Source organism: Carcharhinus amblyrhynchos, chromosome 21 (genome assembly GCF_965287045.1).
Source record: "Carcharhinus amblyrhynchos chromosome 21, sCarAmb.v2.hapA, whole genome shotgun sequence".
Lineage (NCBI taxonomy): Eukaryota > Metazoa > Chordata > Chondrichthyes > Carcharhiniformes > Carcharhinidae > Carcharhinus > Carcharhinus amblyrhynchos.
In genome coordinates, this window is record NC_137344.1 from 8,377,822 (window position 1) to 8,392,231 (window position 14,410).

At 44.9% G+C, this 14,410-nt stretch overlaps 1 protein-coding gene across 1 annotated transcript in view; it reads left to right on the forward strand.

The window, feature by feature from the left end:
* The first annotated feature begins 322 nt into the window (after positions 1-322).
* arhgdia (Rho GDP dissociation inhibitor (GDI) alpha) overlaps positions 323-14,410 on the forward strand; it is a 61,355-nt gene continuing 47,267 nt past the window's right edge. Inside the window, exon 1 of the mRNA XM_080209435.1 lies at positions 323-385. The gene's annotated coding sequence lies outside the window, so the exon portion shown is untranslated. The remainder of the gene's footprint in view (positions 386-14,410) is intronic.

Consider the following 14,410-nt stretch of genomic DNA (forward strand, 5'->3'; position numbering starts at 1 on the left):
GAGATCCTACTCAAAGCCAGAGACCCTGCCCAAAGCCAGAGACCCTACTCAAAGCCAGAGATCCTACTCAAGCCAGAGACCCTGCCCAAAGCCAGAGATCCTACTCAAAGCCAGAGACCCTGCCCAAAGCCAGAGACCCTGCCCAAAGCCAGAGATCCTACTCAAGCCAGAGATCCTACTCAAAGCCAGAGACCCTGCCCAAAGCCAGAGACCCTGCCCAAAGCTAGAGATCCTACTCAAGGCCAGACGCTGCAGTGCCAGGCCTGTCCACTTGGTGCCGCTCGGGGCATCCCGGAAGTGACGTTGTTCCTCCCCCCGCCCTGTTAGAGTCGGGCGGAGCCGCTCAGTTGGTGAAGTGAGAGACAGAGACACAGGCAGAGGCACGGTGAGAGAGCGGGGAATCGGGGGAGAGCGGGGGGGTGAGGGAGCGGGGAGTCGGGGGAGAGCGGGGGGGTGGGGGAGAGCGGGGGGGTGGGGGAGAGCGGGGAATCGGGGGAGAGAGTCGGGGGGTCGGGGGAGAGCCGGGGGGTGGGGGGGTGAGAGAGCGGGGAATCGGGGGGGGTGAGGGGAGAGGTGAGAGAGCGGGGAAAGTGGGGTGGGGGGGGTGAGAGAGCGGGGGGGGGGGTGAGAGAGCGGGGGGGGGGGGTGAGAGAGCGGGGGGGGGGGGTGAGAGAGCGGGGGGGGGGGGGGTGAGAGAGCGGGGGGGGGGGGGTGAGAGAGCGGGGTGGGGGGGGTGAGAGAGCGGGGGGGGGGGGGGGGGTGAGAGAGCGGGGGGGGGGGGGGGGTGAGAGAGCGGGGGGGGGGGGGGGGGGTGAGAGAGCGGGGGGGGGGGGGGTGAGAGAGCGGGGGGGGGGAGCGGGGGATTGGGGCGGCCGGTAGCCCGGGGAGGGGGGAAGAGAGCCGCTGTGAGAGAGTGAGGGGGGGCCGGCAGCAGCAGCAGCAGCCCGCTCTGAGCTCGATTCAAAACTGGCAGCCTGTTCAAATCGGAATAAATGTCCGGGTCCGGGGAAGGGCTCTGAACCCTACACAGGGGCTTTGGCAAGGGGGGGTTGAGAAGGAGTTTGGGGGGGGGATGGGCAGGGGGTTTGGGAAGGGGTTCCGGGAAGGGGTTCCTGGGGGGGGGATGGGAAGGGGTTCCTGGGGGGGGGGGGGGATGGGCAGGAGATTTGCGAAGGGGTTCCTGGGGGAGGGGGGGATGGGAAGGGGATTTTGGGGGGGTTGGGGAGTGTTGGTGTATTAGGGGTCTGAAAAATGTAGGAGATTGGGGGTGTGGATGGGGTTTGAAGAGTGTTGGGGATGGGTAGGGAGTTTGGGGAAGGAGTTGGGGCATTTTGGGGGTTTAGGTAAATTAAGGATTTGAGTTGTGCAAGGGGGTTTGGGAAGTGTTGGGGGGCTTGGGCTGGAAGTTTGGGAAGGGATTTCTTTGTGGGGGGCAGTTTAGGGAGTGTTGGGGGGGTCTGAGCTGTGCAGGAGGTTGGGAAGGGGGTTTGAGATGTGCAGTGAGTTTGGGGGGAATTGGGGAGGAGAGGCCGAGCTGTACAGAGGATTTTGAGGAGGGGGGGTCTCTGAGATGTACAGGGGGCTTGGGGAAGGGGGGGGGGGGCTCTGAGATGTACAGGGGGCTTGGGGAAGGGGGGGGGGCTCTGAGATGTACAGGGGGCTTGGGGAAGCGGGGGGGGCTCTGAGATGTACAGGGGGCTTGGGGAAGCGGGGGGGGCTCTGAGATGTACAGGGGGCTTGGGGAAGCGGGGGGGGCTCTGAGATGTACAGGGGGCTTGGGGAAGGGGGGGGCTCTGAGATGTACAGGAGGTTTTGGGGAGGGGGGTTTCTGAGATGTACAGGAGGTTTTGGGGAGGGGGGTTTCTGAGATGTACAGGAGGTTTTGGGGAGGGGGTTTGAGATGTGCAGGGAGGTTTTGGGGAGGGGGGTTTGAGATGTGTAGGGGGGTTTTGGGGAGGGGGGTTTGAGATGTGCAGGGAGGTTTTGGGGAGGGGGGTTTGAGATGTGTAGGGGGGTTTTGGGGAGGGGGGTTTCTGAGATGTGCAGGGAGGTTTTGGGGAGGGGGGTTTGAGATGTGCGGGGGGTTTTGGGGAGGGGGGTTTGAGATGTGCGGGAGGTTTTGGGGAGGGGGTTTGAGATGTGTAGGGGGGTTTTGGGGAGGGGGGTTTGAGATGTGTAGAGGGGTTTTGGGGAGGGGGGTTTGAGATGTGTAGAGGGGTTTTGGGGAGGGGGGTTTGAGATGTGTAGAGGGGTTTTGGGGAGGGGGGTTTGAGATGTGCGGGAGGTTTTGGGGAGGGGGTTTGAGATGTGCGGGAGGTTTTGGGGAGGGGGTTTGAGATGTGTAGAGGGGTTTTGGGGAGGGGGGTTTGAGATGTGCAGGGAGGTTTTGGGGAGGGGGGTTTGAGATGTGCGGGAGGTTTTGGGGAGGGGGTTTGAGATGTGTAGGGGGGTTTTGGGGAGGGGGGTTTGAGATGTGCGGGAGGTTTTGGGGAGGGGGGTTTGAGATGTGCAGGGGGGTTTTGGGGAGGGGGGTTTGAGATGTGCAGGGGGGTTTTGGGGAGGGGGGTTTGAGATGTGCGGGAGGTTTTGGGGAGGGGGTTTGAGATGTGTAGGGGGGTTTTGGGGAGGGGGGTTTGAGATGTGCAGGGGGGTTTTGGGGAGGGGGGTTTGAGATGTGTAGGGGGGTTTTGGGGAGGGGGGTTTGAGATGTGCAGGGGGGTTTTGGGGAGGGGGGTTTGAGATGTGCAGGGGGGTTTTGGGGAGGGGGGTTTGAGATGTGCAGGGGGGTTTTGGGGAGGGGGGTTTGAGATGTGCAGGGAGGTTTTGGGGAGGGGGGTTTGAGATGTGCAGGGAGGTTTTGGGGAGGGGGGTTTGAGATGTGGAGGGGTTTTGGGGAGGAGGGTTTGAGATGTGTAGAGGGGTTTTGGGGAGGGGGGTTTGAGATGTGCAGGGGGGTTTTATTGCTGATATCTGAAGCAGCAGAAACATGGCGGGCACTTCCTGGTTTCAGTTTTTGAATAGAATGTGATGACTCTTGCTGCAGCTCAGTTAATAACCGGAATCTGTACCAATCCTCCGGGTATTGCTGTTTGATTAAACACCAGACTCAATTTAGCAACCCTTTTGTCTTTTTTAAAAAAAATCTACCTGGCCCAAAGGCAGTGTAAATGAATTGCATTTTCTAGGAGAGAAACCTCGTGTGCTCCTGAGCCCATTTCCTGCCCCTTCTCTAACCCTTTCTTACGGTTAGGGCGGTGACTTGGCGCCCGGAAATGTGTTGAGATCCACTTCGACCACCGGCAATCTGTCCTTTCGGATTCTTTTCTTCCATAACCGGAGCTCCGATGTTACCTTTACATAAGCTTCAATGACTGACTGCCCCAGACAAAAAAAAATTGTCACTGCTGCACGTCACAGGGAGCAGAAGGTTTGCAGCTTCAATCTTGCATGGGGTATTATATTGGTCATCAGGCTCTCCCCAGCCAGAGGGAAGCAGGCTACAGTCTCCTCGGGTAGTCGGCCATATTGTTCATGCATATTCTTTTGCCGTAATTTGCAAATAAGGTTATTATGCACCGGCAGGCAAGCTGGATCCCGAGATCGGCAAGAAAGCAGCGCAGATGTGCATTCTGATTCCCAAAGAATCCTTGGCTGCAGCACAAAGGGAGTGCAGTCAGTGTATTGCTTCTGTGCTGGCTGTCTGCAAGAACAAACCAGTCTAGGACCCACTCCCCTGCCTTTTCCTGCTGCCCTACAAGTTCTTTTTAGAGGTGTACTTTTTTGGATTTCCTGCAGAGAAGCTGCACAAAGCTTTGTCAGCTAGATACTCCTGTCACAGTGAAAGGCATATCATTTCAGATCATATTTCCATAATTCCAATTTCGGATCAAGATCTTCCCTCTGTCTTTTTTTGGTGGCTTTCAAGGAAGCTCTAAGTTGACTGAATAAGAAAGAGGGCATTCAGCCCATGCTGTTCTCAGCTAACTTTGCCAAAAGCTGTATCAAATCAATCCCTGCTGATTTGCATTTTCTCCTAAGGCCCTACAAATACTTACCAATCTTTTCCCCTCAGCATCAGCTTCTTCCTCTGGAGAAGCATGCCACCCTCTGCCAATTCTTAAATTTGGCTTAGTGTGTATCTCCACATTGTGAGGGCAGCCTTATTGATCCCTTGTCAATGATACCCTAGCCAGAAGCAAGAGCCTAATATGCTGGCAGATGTTGTGTGATGTTGAGTGCTGCCTTGCAGTAGTAGTGGTGTTAATAAAGTGAAAGGGGAAATGAGAGACTGACATGAAATATTGTGCTGTGTGAAAACGCTTAACTGAATGCAAGCCATGAATGTGCAATTTATGATATTAGTCTTGGGGAGCAGTGGACTGCTCAAATATTGGTATACTTAGCTTCAAACATTTTGTCATTTGAATTTATTAAAATATACACAATGTGAACTATTTCCTTTGTTCCTAATTGTAAATATGATGGGTGTAGACAGAAAATGGCAGCAGCAACTTAACCTGGTGGTGTTAGAAATATTTGGGTCATTAAATCATTTGGTGCATTCAGCTTATCATTTAGGGAGCTCATGCTATTATTTTCAAACAGATATAACAAGCCAGGTCTAAATTAACAGCCATTTGAAGAACACTAGTATAAAACCTTAATAGTCTTTAAATTTGCCTTTCACCTGCTGCCTGGGAATGTATAACTTTATTCTGCCGCATGTTTAATCAAAATAAGTCTTAGGAGGACTTTAACCAAAAAATGGCCCCTATTCTGTCCTTTAAATAGTCATCCACCTTAACTGTTGGCAGGAATGATCTGTCATAGTCTACATTTTTGAAAACAAAAAGGAACATAGATTTTTACAAATAGATAGATACCTGATTACATCTAGTGATCCAATTGCTTGCACTCCTGTTCAATTTATTTTCTGTTTTTCTAACTAGACAGGCAGATCGATGACTTGCTTCCAGCAGTTTCTCAACTGGCTGTTGAGAACTTTGTAGATGCTTTTTCTTCCTGTAGTGAAGTGCTCAGAATCTGCTCCACTTCCTCCTCAAATTTGCACAGTTGAGATTGGAAATGTATTTGAATCATGGTAACAATCTGAGCTGTATTTTTGGAAATCAGGGTATAAATGCAGACTAACCGTAGGGTCTCATATTTGTCTCATGTATTTTCCATGTAAATATACAAGCCATTATCTTACTCACATACCAAAACCTAATCAATACTTGGCTTAACCTTTGTTTGTATATATTAGCTAATATTGTAGCTAAATTGTATAACTTGGCTAATGTTCTGGGAACCTGGGTTCGAATACCACCCCGGCAGATGGTGGAATTCAAATTCAGTAAAAAAAAATCTGAAATTAAAAATCTGCTGATGACCATGGAACCATTGTCAATTGTCAGAAAAACCAGTCTGGTTTACCAATGTCCTTTAGGGAAGGACATCTCCTGTCCTTACTTTGTCTGGCCTACATGTAATTGACTCTCAATCGCCCACTGAAATGGCCAAGCAAGGTACTCAGCTCAAGGGCAGCTAGGGATGGGCAATAAATGCTGGCCAACTGGTGATGCTCATATCCCACAAATGAATAAACTAAAAATCCATACTTGCATCACTTTTTACGTGTCAATGTTAAATGCAAGTGCCAGTGGAGATGGATAAAGACAATTACAAATGGTCATTGATAGACTAATGGAACCTCCCAAATAACCTCTGTCTCTGTTAACCCCTTCAGAAGACACAACTCTAATTTTGTGCTACAGGTGAAACTATACAGCATTTCTCACTTAATATTTTGAAGAATTACATGAAAACAAAGCGGAATAATGATCATTAAAGGTACACAGATTACATTCAAGTTGTTGTGATCTGTGTCTCGAGCTTGGCAAGCTGTGAACCAAATTGAGTTTGTATAAGCTTCAAAAGCACAATGCAGGAAATGAAAGAATTTCAGGATGCCATAGTGTGATATAGCAGTTCCAGGGCAGTTACTTTACCTGCCATTAGCCTGCAATTCTGTTGTCAAAACCAGTGGATGAATACTTCGAGAAAATGGCACGCACACTATTATTTGAATGTAATAATTTGTTGCCATCACTTGTAAATTTTTGAGCTTGAAACAAAATAGTGAACTGAAACAAAGGCATTAATTATTAATTTCCAATATTCCTTGGTTTTCTGTTTAGCACTCATATGATACAGTAAACATAATATCATGTGAAATAGTATGCGTAATACGTCTTTCTCAAGTCTGTTCCAGGATGATGTAAAAGCCCAAAATATAAAGTCAGAAATCAATCTTTTCTGGTATCGCATTGTGATACTTGCATCCGATTAACCCTCTAGAAAATAAAATGATACAAATGTTCTGTACAATATACTCACTGCCAAATTTGCCACAGTAACATTTGTTGATTGCTAACCTTTGTGCAGATCAGTAATTTTGCTTTGTTGCACCATGTTGTAATTCGTTACAATGAGACAGTAATGTTACAGACATGCTTCAGAAACCCAGTGTCTTGGGACTGTAGGTATCACATAGAAACTTTCATATTGATGTTTCAGCTGCTGTCTTTTATCCCAGTGCTTAAATTGTGTGCACTTGTAGCTGATAGGTACAGAGTCAACATCATGGGGCAGCACAGTGGTTAGCAGTGCTGCTTCACAGTGGCAGGGACCCAGGTTGGATTCCTGGCTTGGGTCACTGCGTGGCTTTTGCTTGTTGTCTTCATGTCTGTGTGGGTTTCCCCTGGGTGCTCCGGTTTCCTCCCACATTCTGAAAGAAGTGCTGGCTAGATGCATTGACCCAAACAGGCGCCAGACTGTAGTGACTAGGGGAATTTCACAGTAACTTGGTTGCAGTGTTAACGTAAACCTGCGTTACTAATTAATTAACTTTTCAAAGTCAGATAACTGTTTGTTATAGCAGTTCTATCCTGAGACAATTACTGTGGGATACTAAAATTAAGATGTTTTGAACATGCTCTTAGTGTCCTCAGTTGGTATTGTGACAGTGTTTTGTCTGGTGCCCAAGTTGTCGGAATGTAACATGGCTGATTGTCCTGGTTTTGATGTTGAGGAAACAACTTGCCTGCATTTCATAAACTATTTTGATAGCCTGTTAACTATCTGCTGGATAAAAAGAATTTCCTTACTTTGTTTGCTTTCATCCATCTGTCACATTACACTTGCGTCAGCTTTTTAAAAACTGTTTGCCGTGATGTATCATTCTCTGATGTGATAATCTCACTATTCATGTTCATTTTATATTGGCAGTTGGGGGCTACATCCTGCTGTCTGAACTGGAAAATGTTGCCAAAGAACAATAGTTGTAACCATATAAATAATCCATAGTTTTCCTTAGGCACAAAACTGCGATGAAGCTTTGAATTTGTGATTAAATTTGATGCCAGTTCCTATTATTTCATAACCATGTCACTTCTCGATGCAAGTTACAATAACACTAATGTATGTATGGTGGTGAATGAACTGAATACAGTGCTCGATCATTGATTTTTAAACTGAACCCATATACATTTAAGTCTACATTTGTTTTTCTCCCAAATTTTTCAGATTTTTGCTGGATTATGTTAAATGTTAGAGTCTAGAATTTTTTATATACAGTATGGTATCAACACAGGAAATGAGTTGCTTACAGAAACATCTTGTTGCTTGTCTATGTCAAAGCCAACACATTTTATTTTTGTGATGTTGCAAAGGAGCATCAATAAGTTTTATATTGGAATTTCTTGTCATAATTGTAATAATTCGAACAGCCAGTAGTGAACAGAAACAAAATTCATATGTTCCAGTTGGAACTCTTTGAACAAGGAATCTACAGTATTGCATCAGAATAACACCATTTGCTTAGCTTTCATTTTTAACTTCCTTTCAAACTCTCTTTTATTAGTTATGCACTTTTTACTTCTGCTCTTGTTTGCCTTCACTATTTGCTTCATGTTAACTGTTTGTATTTTAATATGCAAAGTTTTGTTCACCACCTTTTATTTTGTGGTACTGGAGCCAACAGGACAAGTTTATGGGGCAAGTTTGAAAATTTGTGGGAAACCAGAGTCCTGTGTATAATTCAAGTGGCAGAAATTTACAGAATTTGGGACTTGCTCTCCAATGTATGTGTAAAGTATGGAGAAGCAAAAGCAATTTTTGGGCATTGATGGAAGAGAAAGATGGAGACGCAGTTTGAGTCTGGCACGATTACAAAGTTGCACCACATGAGGGGTTCGCATGACAAATTGCTTTGGTTTCGCATGCATATCTCCAGGGTTTTGTAGCTTTTCAGCAAATGCTTGGGAGCGCGATAGAAGGATTATACAGAAAGACCCTATGGTAGCTATTGCTGAGAATCTTTGTGATTAAATGAAGTATAATTGATTTGTTTCCTGAGACTGTCTATAATGGGAGGCACATTGGTTACCACTGCTGCTTCATAGCGCCAGGACCTGGTTCAGTTCCAGCTTTGGGTGATTCTGTGAAGTTTGCACGTTCCCTCTGTGTCTCCATTTTCCTCCCACAGTCCAAAGATGTGTGGGTTAGATGGATCGGCCAGCCTCAGCTGCCCCTTGGTGTCAGCTGGACTAGTAAATGCATGGGGTTATGAGGATAAGGTTTGGGTGGGATTGTTGATGGTGCAGGTTTGATGGGCCAAGTGGCCCATTCTATGGTAATTAACAAAATTCTGTAATGTGTTTTATATTGTAAAACTCCTGTTGACTGCTTTTTCTTTGCTAATAAGCAGGAACTCTGGGATTTTAGTGAACGACAGTTCACTCATTCACTTTTTCCCCTCATCTCTTTACCTGCCAGTTGTTCCCAGGCCAAAACGTTTTAAAACTCTCATCTCTCAATTGAAATTAGTAGTTCTTAATATTTTCCTCCTAAATCGGAAAACAATTGTGTCAGTCATCTCGTGAAATCTGATCCTGAAACTTTTCTATTTGCATTTGTTAAAAGATAAGTAGGCCTGATTTTAGTTGAGTCTGAGCCCGTTGTAGTTGAGGTTACATCCTTTAACAGTAATTGCTGTATTCCTGTTGCTTTGTAATGGATTCCTCAACAGCCAATTGTTCTGAGGTGACCAGTTTTTGTTATATTATCTCAAAAATAGTGTTAGTAACTGCGGACATAATATATTTCCCAGCTGGGAGCAGCACTACACAGGGGCAAATCTTTCCTGTTGCTGAGACCATGTAATGCCATTGACTGTAACCAACTCACTGCGTTTGGCACCTTTTGTAGCTGTGAGAAAAGAGTTGGCAAAAGCCTCTGGTTTGTGGTGAAATGAGTTGTGACGTGAAGGGAGAAGAAAGCGATGTTTTTCAAAAGTAGGTTTCTGTAGTGACTATTTGCACTGTATGCCAGAGACAATGGCATCACTTTAAGTGGGCTCAGTCATTTTTTGATGTCAGAGTAAGAACTATTTTGACTCCCAGTAGATTATTTTAAAAATGGTTTTTGAACATTTAACTAATGTGGTTCAAGTAAAATTTAGTGCTTGATTTTGGAGTTTCATACCACTTTGATTTGTATCATCTTATGCTGAAATCTTTTGAGGTTAAAATATGATTGCTGCTAAAGGCAGACATTCTAATTTGGCTACATTGATTAAAACTGACAAGTATACTTAAGCAGGAGATTCTCTTTAATGGCGAGAGAATCTTAAAATTTCAGGAGTGATATGTAATTGTTTAAAATTGAATTGCTTAATGAGTTCTAACCTAATAATTAATAAAGTGCACCAAATTCCTATATATTATTGAATAATTTCCTTCGTAAGAAAATTCCTTGACTAGCTTGTGCTACCATGGCAACTAGTTGATATAATTGGACATATCTGGAAAGTCTACAACCCCTTGATCATGGAATAGGCAAACAAGATGGTCTGGTTATTTTCTGACTTTATTTACTTGCACTGTGAGGATTATTGGATACATTTATAAATGCTATTTTATCTATTATGTTACTGGCTGTTCTGGAGATGTTCATTTTGTAACACTTGCTGCCACTTCTATTTGGGAATCACAGAATAATTGTCTCTATGGTGCTGACTTTCAGTTTGGATTATCACCTTTTAGAACTTTTTTTATTGTGAGCTTTGGTTTCCTTTCTTTGATCAAAAACCGCTCTTATTTAGGACCTCTGCTTCAACGTACTTGCATTTTTGTTTAAAATAATGAATAACCACTTTTGCATCTTTGCATCTGAATTCTACGTGATTCCATTTCTGTTACTATTATTTAAATAGTGAAAAATTACAACGTGCTACTGCGCAGAGAGACCCGGGGGTCCTTGTGCATGAATTGCAAAAACTCAGTCTGCAGGTGCAGCCGGTGATCAAGAAGGCAAATGGAATGTTGGCCTTTATTGTGAGGGGGATGGAGTATAAAAACAGAGGGGTCTTACTGCAATTGTACAAGGTACTGGTGAGGCTGCACCTAGAGTACTGTGTGCAGTTTTGGTCCCCTTATTTGTGAAAGGATATATTGGCCTGGGAGGGAGTACAGAGAAGGTTCAACAGGTTGATACAGGAGATGAGGGGGTTAGCTTATGAGGAGAGATTGAGTAGATTGTACTCGCTGGAGTTTAGGAGGCTGAGGGGTGATCTTATAGAGACTTACAAGATCATGAAGGGGCTAGATAGGGTGGAGACAGAGATTCTTTCCAGTTAGAAAGGAAACAAGAACTAGAGGACACAGCCTCAAAATAAGGGGGAGTCAGTTTAGAACAGAGTTGAGGAGGAACTACTTCTGAGAGTGGTGTATCTTTGGAATTCTCTGTCCTTTGAAGCGGTGGAGGATACCTCATTGAATATGTTTGTCACAGGTAAATAGATTTCTGATCAATAAGGGAAGTAAGATTTATGGGGAGCAGACAGATAAGTGGGACTAACCACTTTCAGATCAGCCATAATTTTATTGAATTGTGGGGCAGGCTCGAAGGGCCAGATGGCCTACTCCTGTTCCTATTTCTTATGTTCTTACTGAACATTGAATGGTGGCATTTGTTTCCTGTTATATAAACATGCTGGTTATTTGGCTTTGAAAGCGTAAATAACTTGGAAATAATTGCATGAATATTTGTGAATTTAAATTTTACCTGGTTAACCGAGAGACGAAGTAAAGAGAGGTGTCTTGAGTTGGGGAGGGCACCCACTAACACTTTAGGCTACCTTTTCAGGATAATTATAGTTGATAATGAATTATATGGATTGAGGTTCATTTGGCATCTGAGTTGAACTTTAGGTTGTTGCTGAGAATTGAGCTAAGTTGATTGTCATGGCTATCACTTTCCTGCCCTTGATTATGGCATGAATTCATCACCTTAAGCTAAGTAATGAGTTTTTTTTTAAGTTAGGTAGCTTTAATCTCCCTTGTCTTATCCTTGGAATGTTTACAGAAGCCATTTTTAATAGGTATGATCAGGAAATTACCTATAACAAGTGAATTATGGGTAAGGAGATGCTGCATTCAAAGGATAACCTAATGTGTCGACATAGCTGCTGCATTTATGAACCCTTGGGTGGTACAGTGGTTAGCACTGCTGCCTCAGTGACAGGGACCTGGATTCAATTCCAGCCTAGGATCACTCTCTGTGTGGAGTATGCACATACTCCCCGTGTTCGTGTGGGTTTCCTCCGGGTGCTCCTGTTTCCCCCCACAGTCCAAAGATGTGGGGGTTAGGTTGATTGTCAGGGGGATTAGCAAGGTAAGTATGTGGAGTTGCGGCAATAGGGCCTGGGTGGGATTGTGGTTGGGGCAGACTTGATGGGCTCTTTCTGCGCTGTAGGGATTCTATTGATGCCCATTTGTTTCCCCTTTGTTCCATTTAAACTGGAAAGTAGTGGTGTGATTCTCTTTCCTGATAGTTGGCGCAGGACCAGTGGCCCGAATGGCTTCCATCTGCCTTGTATCAGTCTCGTGTGGGTGAATCTGTTTTGAAATGGATTGAATCGTGAATACGGCTGATGGTGCCTCGTTTATAAATGGGTGGCTGCTTAATGAGGAATAAAAATTCTTGTAAGTTAACTTTGGCATTCTCGTCCAAGTTACCCTCAGAGCCGGAGGATAGAGTTGTGCACAGTTATACAATGTCTCCAGTGGTTTGGGGTAGTGGGACCCTGGGAACTATGCATTAACAAGGAACCAATACCCTCAAGAGAATGGTTGCTGATAAGTGTTAGAACTCTAATGCGTTAGAACCAAAAATTATCTGCAACCCTCTGGCATCCGGGATGTATGGTAAGAAGTCTCTCAACACCAGATAAAAATCCAACAGATTTATTTAGTATTACGAGTTTTTGGAGCGCAGCTCCTTCACCTGATGAAGGAACAGTGCTCTGAAAGCTTATGATACCAAATAAAACTGTTGGACTTCAACCTGGTGTTGAGACTTCTTACTGTGCCCATCCCAGTCTGACACCAGCATCTCCACATCCTTGGATGTATGATTAGTCTTCCGGTGCTTATTTTAATCAGTGCTATTAACAACAACCAAGTAGCTGGTATGAGTGACCATTTTGAGATTTGTATTTTCCTTGACTCCTGTCACTGAGCCAATTCCAACAAAATGTTTCTGTAGTGCGCAGTGGTTTTCAGAAATAAATCTAATCTTTCCTCGCATGCATTAAAACAGCCAGCCTCAGTTTCTAAATAAACCTGACTCCATAACTTATACTGTTTCTTCCAGAACAGTCTTTTCTTCAGAATCTCAGATGAATATATTTCTAGTGGTTTTTTGGGATGAACACCCTAACCTGTGCCTGTCTGTAATTGTCATTTTTCTGGGAGTTGTTGATGGCTGTGTTTTGATTAGAGGGTGACATCCACTCAGGTTTGAGTTTCTGCCACTGGCCTTTGTGTGACTGAGCAGGTCAGTTTGTGTCCGACAGACCCTGGGCAGACGGGACCGGACTTCGCCAGAGGTAGCAGGCTCCAGAGTGAAGGATTTACTTGCTTTTCTTTCCTTCTCTGCCATCTCCTTGCTTCATTAACATGTGATTCAAAGCATGATGCTGCTTAATGGACAAGTTGTTGCCATTTTGAATGATTGGTAGCAAGCTCTTCCCTGTCATTAATAGCAGTGCTGCTCTACTACAGTGAGAGCTGCGCAGTGTCTTTAAAACATTTGTCCTCATCTGGAGCACAGGCCATTGCTGGGGGGTGGGGTGTTTTGATATTTTTCAACCATGTAGGCAGTGTCCAGACCATTGAAGCTAATTTTGCAGGAGTTTTTCCTGAATGCCTGGGGAGCTGACTTTGAGAAAGACCGACATTTGTTCAATGGTCCTTCGATTGAATCTGGAGGATGTAATGGAGGAATCGCTAGTGAAATTTCTCGAGTGCTTTTGTGTTGCTGATTCACTGTCCAGGTCCCTGTGTAGTACAAGAGCTTGGTGACAACAGCTGCTCCATTGTTGATGGGATGGGGGGCTTTGTTGTCAAACACTGGCTGCCATGGTTTGTAGAAGGCTGATCTAGCAAATCGATCTAGTGTTGGGTCTCCTTGCCACTGGTGGTCTTTTGCGAAAGGTGGCTGTCCAATGTATTCCAGAGTCATTCCGTTAATATATACAGGAGATGGAATTTTTGCCTGTTCAGATGGGGGCTGATATGAGTTTTGTTTTGAAAACATTCGAGGGGAGATGGAGTTTTTGTAAAGAAAATTGAAGTAGCTTTCAAATCTGGTGCAGTGTGGGCAGTAATACTGCAATCATCTGCAAACATACATATCTATGGTCGTGAGTTTAGTTTTGTACCTGAGGTTAAGGAATTTTGTTGTCTAGGTGGTGTTTAATTCTGACACCGGAGATGAATAGTCAGTTTCGGGTAGATTGTAAATAAGGTGGGAGCGATCAAACAGCTTTGACCCCAGCCCAAATTCAGTTGCATCATCTCATCATAAAGCAATTGCAGGATTGTGATGAAGTTTTTTTTAGACATCCAAATTTTTGTAACATGATCTACAGAGCGAGATCTACCAAGTCAAATGCTTTGGTTAGATTTAATGCGATGAAGAGTTTCTGGTGGTGCTCTTGACACTTATTTGTCCAGCAGGTATCAGCTTCTGGCATAGAATGATACAGACATCACTTCAGTCTTTGAGTCAAAGAATGTCATAATCCAGGAGGTGCCGGTGCTTTGATCTGGGTGCTTCCATATGGTTTTGTATTTGTCTAGGTGGAAAAGTGCGTTTGTTATAATGAGGCTACCTTGTCAGCAGGCGCACAGCAATTGCACTGGTTCATCCCACGTAGATTTTATTAATAGTTCCATCCCAGTCATCAGAGTCACTGCCAACCCTGGTATTAAAGTCCACTGGAAGGATGATCTTTTCCTCTTTTCAGGTTAGCTGTGAGGACATCAAGATCAGAATAAACATT